Below are 7,948 nucleotides of genomic sequence, written 5' to 3'. Positions count from 1 at the left end.
ACAAAGTAAATGTTCCTCTTGAGCTTCTGCAATTAAAAACCAGGAAATTAGAACTATTCAGGCTCAAAAATGCAAATATGGCATGTTTCCCACTAGCAGGAAAATAAAATGATAATGTGCAGCAGGAGATGCAGAAGGTCTTGTATTTCCTTTGAAATGGTTCCCTTTGTGAGCTGCTGGGACTTTCAGAATTGTAGGACTTAAATATAGGGTTTTAGCAAAGCTGGCTTTGCCATTAGGTGACAACTTAAGCCAGCAGTTTTGTAGGATACAATTCATCAGGAATTGTATCCTACAGTAAGTTTTTCTATGCAAATTACTTTGAAATTCATGGGTGTTGCTCCTGAGAATTTTTGAAGTAGCCCTTCTTTAGTTCCCCATAAAGCAACACCTTCTAACTGGTTAATTATCTTTTGTTACCTTAGGACAGCACCAGATGCTATGAAAGATACAGCTTGCAAAACCACGTGTCTTCCCTATCTTTTTGTTCACAAATCATGTTATTTCTTGGTATTGTGAAGTGTAACCCCAAGATGGCAGACCCATACTCAATCTGATGTTGGCATGTGATGACGCAACCTGTTCAATGAAATATTATAAGAGAAATAAGAGATGTTAGTGGAATAACAGCACTATCTCCCTTATTATTATTGTGTTTGTACAATGATCTTAGTACTCAACTGCTTTAAAACTCACTGAATTTGGTACTCAACACATTTTGACGTGAACATTTTGTCCCGGTATACATCATTTGTTTGATACTCAATACACAAGCTAGATCATATTAATATTGGCTGCCCTGTGACTCACTATATTATTCCTTATGGAGAAAATTGTTTGGTATTCATTGTATTTGGTATTCATCACACCTCCCAGAACCAATTAAAGACGAGTAGCAAGGTACCACTGTATTCTCACCTGTCTCTTCAGCCAAAAAGCACCCGGCCTGACTTATAGAGTATAAGCAGAACAGAGATAAACGACATCAAGCTAACTAGGACCCTGACATGATACCCATTTTCTCTTAGTAGATCCAATACCAATCTAGACCCAGAATGTTCATGTGATGTTGCTGAATCTGCCTTTGAAATCCCCCCTCAAACTATTTTTGTGTGAAAACTTTGCCTTGTACATACTCTCCAATTGTAGTGAAATTTAAGTCAAAATAACTATATTTACTAATATTTGCCCCTTGGTATTCTTGTCATGTGCTTCCTTTACCCCTGCCCAACTGCTAAATGTTAAATAATAAGCTGCTTAGCTAGGGATATATTTCCTCTACCTATAGGGCCATGAACAAAAAGAGCTAGTTCTGATTACAATATGGTAAAGGTAAAGGTTCCCCTCACACATATGTGCTAGTCGTTCCCGACTCTAGGGGGTGGTGCTCATCTCCGTTTCAAAGCCGAGGAGCCAGCGCTGTCCGAAGATGTCTCCATGGTCATGTGGCCGGCATGACTAAACGCCAAAGACGCATGGAATGCTGTTACCTTCCCACCAAAGGTGATCCCTATTTTTTCTATTTGCATTTTTTATGTGCTTTCGAACTGCTAGGTTGGCATCTCTACCCCAGACCACCCCAATGATGCCCTTGACGTGATGTCCCGGTGCCTGGAGGCCATGCGGATCTGGATGGGGAGAAACAGGCTCAGACTCAACCCCTCCAAGACCGAGTGGCTGTGGTTTCCGGTGTCTCGTTATAGCTAGCTGGTTCCATCACTGACTATTGGGGCTGAGATCTTAGCCCTCTCAGAGAGGGCCCATAACTTGGGTGTCTTCCTGGATGCACGGCTGTCTCTTTTTTTTTTTTTTTTTTTTTATTGTAAAAGTTTTACAATTACATTTTCACCCCATTTTCACCCCCCTAACCCACCCCAAACTCCCCATCCCATCCTCCCTAACCCCCCCTAACCCTCCCCTCCCCCCGGACTTCCATAGAGTGTACCCCATCATTATCCCCTTTATATAAAAAAAACCCTTGAACTTTAAACCCCCCCAACCCCCATATCATTTTTCATCTTCACATAGTTCAAATATTTCTATCTTAATGTAATATAATACTATCAATAAAAAGCTATTTGATACTTCCTAGTTTGATATTTGTTCTGCACATAATCTATCCATTTTTTCCATTCACATTCATAAGTCTCTTGTGAGCGGTCTTTTAAATATGCTGAAATCTTCGCCATCTCAGCGAAACTGGCCATCTTCAAAGTCCATTCTTGAACGGTGGGCAAAGCTACATTTTTCCAATATTTACCTATCAACAATCTCGCTGCTGTAATCATATACAAAATCAACTTTGTTTCATCCACTGTAAAACCCTTAGCTATACCCAATAAAAACAATTGTGGAGAAAATTGAATTTTTTTCTTCAAAACATTCTGCATAACCCACCAAATTTTTATCCAAAAAGCCTTAACTTTCTTACAGGTCCACCAAATATGAAAATATGTAGCATCTGTACAATCACACCTCCAACATTTTGGCTGAACATTAGGATACATACACGACAGTTTCTTAGGGTCTAGATGCCATCTATAAAACATTTTGTAAAAATTTTCCCTCAAATTCTGCGACTGTGTAGATGCACGGCTGTCTCTTGAAGATCATGTGACAGCTGTGGCCAGGGGGGCTTTTTATCAGATTCGCCTGATTCGCCAGTTGCGTCCCTTTCTGGATCGGGACTCCTTGCGCACGGTCACTCATGCCCTCGTCACTTCCCGTCTGGACTACTGTAATGCTCTCTACATGGGGCTCTCCTTGAAGAGCACCTGGAGGCTCCAACTGGTCCAGAATGCGGCCGCGCGGGTGATTATGGGAGCGACATGGCGCTCCCATGTAACACCACTCTTGCGCAAGCTGCACTGGCTCCCGGTGGTGTTCCGGGTGCGATTCAAGGTGTTGGTTACCATCTTTAAAGCGCTCCATGGCTTAGGACCTGGGTACTTACGAGATCGCCTTCTGCTGCCAATAGCCTCTCACTGGCCAGTGTGTTCCAACAGAGAGGGACTCCTCAGGGTCCCGTTGGTCAAACAATGTCGACTGGTAACACCCAGGGGGAGAGCCTTCGCTGTGGGGGCACTCGCCCTCTGGAACGAATTGCCCCCAGCGATACGGATGATCCCTGACCTGCGCACCTTTCGCCGTGCCCTCAAGACGTTATTGTTCCAACAAGCTGGGTTGGCGTAAACATTAATTTTAATGGGTTGTTTTTGTTTTAAAGACGTTGGGGCCAAATTATTTAATATGTTTTTAAATGGTTTTTAAATTTTATATATGTATTTGTTTTTATCTTTGGCTGTGCACCGCCCTGAGTCCTTCGGGAGAAGGGCGGTATAAAAATTTAATAAATAAATAAATAAATAAAATGATGGCAGATTAGATTGATTGGAGGGGGAGGGGTTCAAAGAGATGGGGAGGGACTTACCAGAAATGGCCTATCAGGATCTCTGTGACTCCATCTGCTGGAGCTCAGTTGACTTTCCCTCTGACAGAATGGGTGGCAAAATATAACAACATGTACACATATTGCAGTTGCTGATAAAACGTTTGGAATTAAAGGAAGGAACATTATTTAAGAGGAACCATGGTGGTGCAGTGGTTAAAATGCAATATTTCAGGCTAATTATGCTGACTGCCAGCAGTTCAATTCTGACCAGCTCTATGTTGACTCAGCCTTCCATCCTTCCAAAGTCAATAAAATGAGGATCCAGATTGTTGGGGGCAATATGCTGACTCTGTAAACTGCTTAGAGAGGGCTGTAAAACACTATGAAGTGGTATATAAGTCTAAGTGCTATCTCTATTGCTATAAAGTTGAGGGTAACTGAAGCCCATCTTGTTCATGGGCCAAAAAGGACATGAGAACTTCATGGGGACACAGCAGAAAACGCTATCAGAACATGTTTGTACATGTTGAATCTGTGTTACTAGAATGCCTTTAATAAGACGCGATGTGACACAAAATGCTGGACAAGGTGGACTATGAACCTGATCCAGAAAAGCTCTTCTTGAGCCTGAGTACTGAGTTTTAGTTACCTCTTAGCGTGAACCAGCATTCCATTCTGTAATCTGAAATGGTACATTCCAAGCCCAGGTTGACTATCCGAGATCCAGGCAGGATGCTGGATGATCTACAGTTGTACCACACTGCTCAGAACAAATTGCCCAATGTGCTCAATACAAATCGTTTGTCGCCAAAGATTTGCTCCAGTTGGCTGGGGCTTTTTGCTGTGCTCTTGGACAGCTCCACTCAGCCAAGAGCTGTATTATATCCAAATGAAAACACAGTTGAACACAGAACAGCGTGGTACATGAGCCTGCCGTTTCTGCACAGAATGGGAATATAGGCTAGCGATTTCTCTTCCTCACAGAAACCGTAATCGCTTATGAACAGCTGGAGTGAGTCTGGATCTCATTCAAAAGTAAACAAATAGCTTTTACCAAAAAAGAAAAAAGTAACAACAGATCTTGTTTCCTGGCTCTGCATTGCCATAGAAACACAACAGAGACAGAAGCCAAACAGGTCCCTTCTGTTCTCAGTTCATTTTTGCAATATAAGATCCACAGGTTTTTAAATGGCTGAAAGAAAATCGGCATGGTAATACAGATTGTAGAAGTATTATTGTTTATTTGTCTGTTGTTACAAGAATAGGCAACTGCAGTTACACGGAATTCTTGAGTGCTCCACTGCCAGCTTACACATATTTGGTTTCATGCTCTTCCACATATTAATTTGTTAATTCATTATTTAGTTTGCATTATTGTTTCATTCATTCATTTTACACTAGTTACAACTCCCTTGGTCCCAAAGGATCTAGACTCTCAGAATCATGTATGAAATCCAGATTTACCACCAGTCAGTTTTCAGGCCAACAGACAAAAACAGTGAAGTCCAGCCAAATTTAAAACGACTTTTTGTAGTAACCACTGATGAACTCTGATGTATTTCTTGCCCTACTGGAATTTGGCATCATACAAAAATGTGGATCAGATGGATTTCGTAACTGGCTGACCAACAGCACTCTTATGTGTAATCCTCAGTGGAACTACATTGACATGGAGGGAAGCACGCAGTGGGGTATCACAAGGTCCTAGGCCCTGTACTCTTCATCATCTTCATATATGATTTAGATGAAGGGGTAAAAGGGGAACTCATCAAATTTGCAGACAACACCAAGCTGGGGGAAATAGCCAAAACTTTAGAAGATAAGCTCAAGATCCAGAAAAATCTTGGAAAGACTTCAACACTAGGTCCTCTCCAACAAAATGAAATTCAGTGGTGAGAAAAGGTAAGGTTTTACATTTAGAGAAGAAAAACCAAATGTATAGATATATGGTACCTGACTCCACAGCAGTAATTGTGAGAGGGATTTATGAATTCTAGTGGACAAACACTTAAGTATGGGCCAAGAGTCTGCTGCACCTGCCAAAAACACCAATGTCCTAGGTCCTAGGCTGCATCAACAGAGGGATAATATCAAAATCACGTGAAGTGTTAGTACTGTTTTATACTGCACTGATGAGATCACATTTGAAATACTGCATTCAAGTTTGGTCACTACAATAAAAAAAAAAGATGTTGAAACTCTAGGAAGAGAACAGAGAAGAGTAACAAAAAGGATTAGTGAAGAAGAGGGTAAACCATATGAACTATTGCTGGAACTGGGAATGTTTAGTCTAATGAACAGAAGATCTACGGCAGTAATGGCTAACCTTTTTACCATTGCATGCCGGGAAGGGAGGGTGGGGGGGTTGCATGCGTGCGTGCCCACACCCATAATTCTATGCACTCTGCCCCTGCGCATACGTGCGTGACCCCCCCCCCCGGCTCCCCCTGCTCCTGGCACGTGATGGCCTGGTAGGCCCGTTTTTCTTTCTTACCTGGCTCCAGAGCCTCTCTAGGAGTCTGGGGAGGGCAAAAATGGCCTTCCCCATCCCCACCAGAAGTCCTCCGGAGGCTGAAAACGGCCCATTTGACAACTTCTGATGGGACCGGAAGTTGTTAAATGGGCCATTTTCAGCCTCCGGAGGAGCTCCGAGGCTGGGGGTGGGGAGGCTGTTTTCACCTTCCCCAGACTCCTAGAGAGGCCCTGGAGCCAGGTGAGAAAGAAAAACGGGCCTTCCCCACCACTCCCCAGGCCCTCTGGAGACAGGAAACAGCCTGTTTCCCTACTTCTGGTGAGCCCAGAAGACCCAAAAATCAGTTGGCCGGAGCTGAGCTCACATGACCACTGATATGGCAACGCGTACCACCTGTGGCACGGGTGCCATAGGTTCGCCATCACGGGTCTAGGGTTTTCATGATGGTAGTTTTCCAATATCTGAGAGACTGTCACAAAGAGGAGAGCATAAGCTCTTTCTTATGACTGTTACACCACGACTGTGGTCACATGATAACAATTTGGGCAAGTGGCAACTTGCTCATATTTACAACTAGTTAAGCATCTGCAGTCACATGATTGCATGATCATGTGATCTTTAGAAGAGCATATGACGGCCGTGGCCAGGGGGGCCTTTTATCAGGTTCGCTTGATCCGCCAGTTACTTTGTTTAGATTTATAACACACTCCTTTCAAACAGTGTAACTTTGGGTGGCTACAAAAATAAACAATAAAGAAAAATATTAAACAAATTCAATATATAAATCATCATCATCATCATCATGTTAACCATTGTCTATACACTGCAGAATGAAGACTTCTTCCACATGTTTCCAGTCAATATGCTCCTAAACTTTCTTTTACCAATTGGGCCCGCGAGATAGATAGATAGATAGATAGATAGACAGACAGACAGACAGACAGACAGACAGACAGACAGACAGACAGATAGATATTAGATAATATAGGTCGGGGAGAATACTGTACAATGCAATTGTAGTAGTAGAGGTAGTCCTCAATTTATAACAGTTCGCTTAGTGACTGTTTGAAGTTACAACGGCACTGAAAAAAGTAACTTATGACATTCATATTTATGACCATTGCAGCATCCCCATGGTCACGTGATTTACATTTGGATACTTGACAACTGACTCACATTTATGATGATTGCAGTGTCCCCTGGGATCATGTGATCACCTTTTAAAACCTTTTGACAAGCAAAGTCAACGGGGAAGCCAAATTCATTTAACAACGATGTTATTAATTTAACAACTGCAGTGATTCACTTAACAAATGTGACAAGAAAAGTCATAAAATCGGAAAAAACCTCACTTAACAAATGACACACTTGTACTCCAGGTACTGTGTTGTTTTTTGTCCAGAATTTCACTGCTGTGCAAGGATATCTATGCTCTCATGTAAGAGTTAGTCTTCACTAATCTGACAGTTGCAGAAACAAAGGCCAGATGGAAACTAGTCAGCCAGCTCAAAAAAAAAAAAGTCTAATGTTTGTTACATGGGGAATAAAGGAAAAAATGAAACACAGGAGAGTTTGAGCATTATTTCTACATAGAATTTGTTGTTGAATCACAGTTGTTTAAATTCCTTGATTACTTCTTCTTTCTTCATCAAACACTACTTATGTGAAAGGGGGAGATGCTGTTGTTCTTTTGAGCCAAACTAGTGGTTCTTTCCTACCAACAGAGTGAAGCTTTGCAATTTATTTCCTCTGCAATTCTGTAGAGAATGTCTATATTCCAGTTACTGAATTGCTATTTCTTCTGCACCTTGTAGCTCTCTCAGCCCTTTCCCACGTGTTTTCCAAATAGCACTTAGTGGGCTGCTTTCCCTCCTGGCTCATGTTTTGAAAAAATACATGATTGGCCTTTAAGCCTAGGTATAATCATCACAACTAACATCACACAACCTCTTTCCCTGACTAGTGCTACAACAGCAGTGTTGGCAATGCACGATAAGGAGTCCAGTTCTCAATTTTGTGGTTGCTAGCAGCTAGGGGGGGGGGAAACCCAGTAAATGGCAATGGAAAACATGTATGCTACACCA

Source organism: Pantherophis guttatus, chromosome 1 (assembly GCF_059756535.1).
Source record: "Pantherophis guttatus breed Tessera chromosome 1, ASM5975653v1, whole genome shotgun sequence".
In the NCBI taxonomy this organism is placed as follows: Eukaryota; Metazoa; Chordata; class Lepidosauria; order Squamata; family Colubridae; genus Pantherophis; species Pantherophis guttatus.
The sequence above is the reverse complement of the archived record's forward strand: the minus strand, read 5'-3'. Positions refer to the sequence as shown.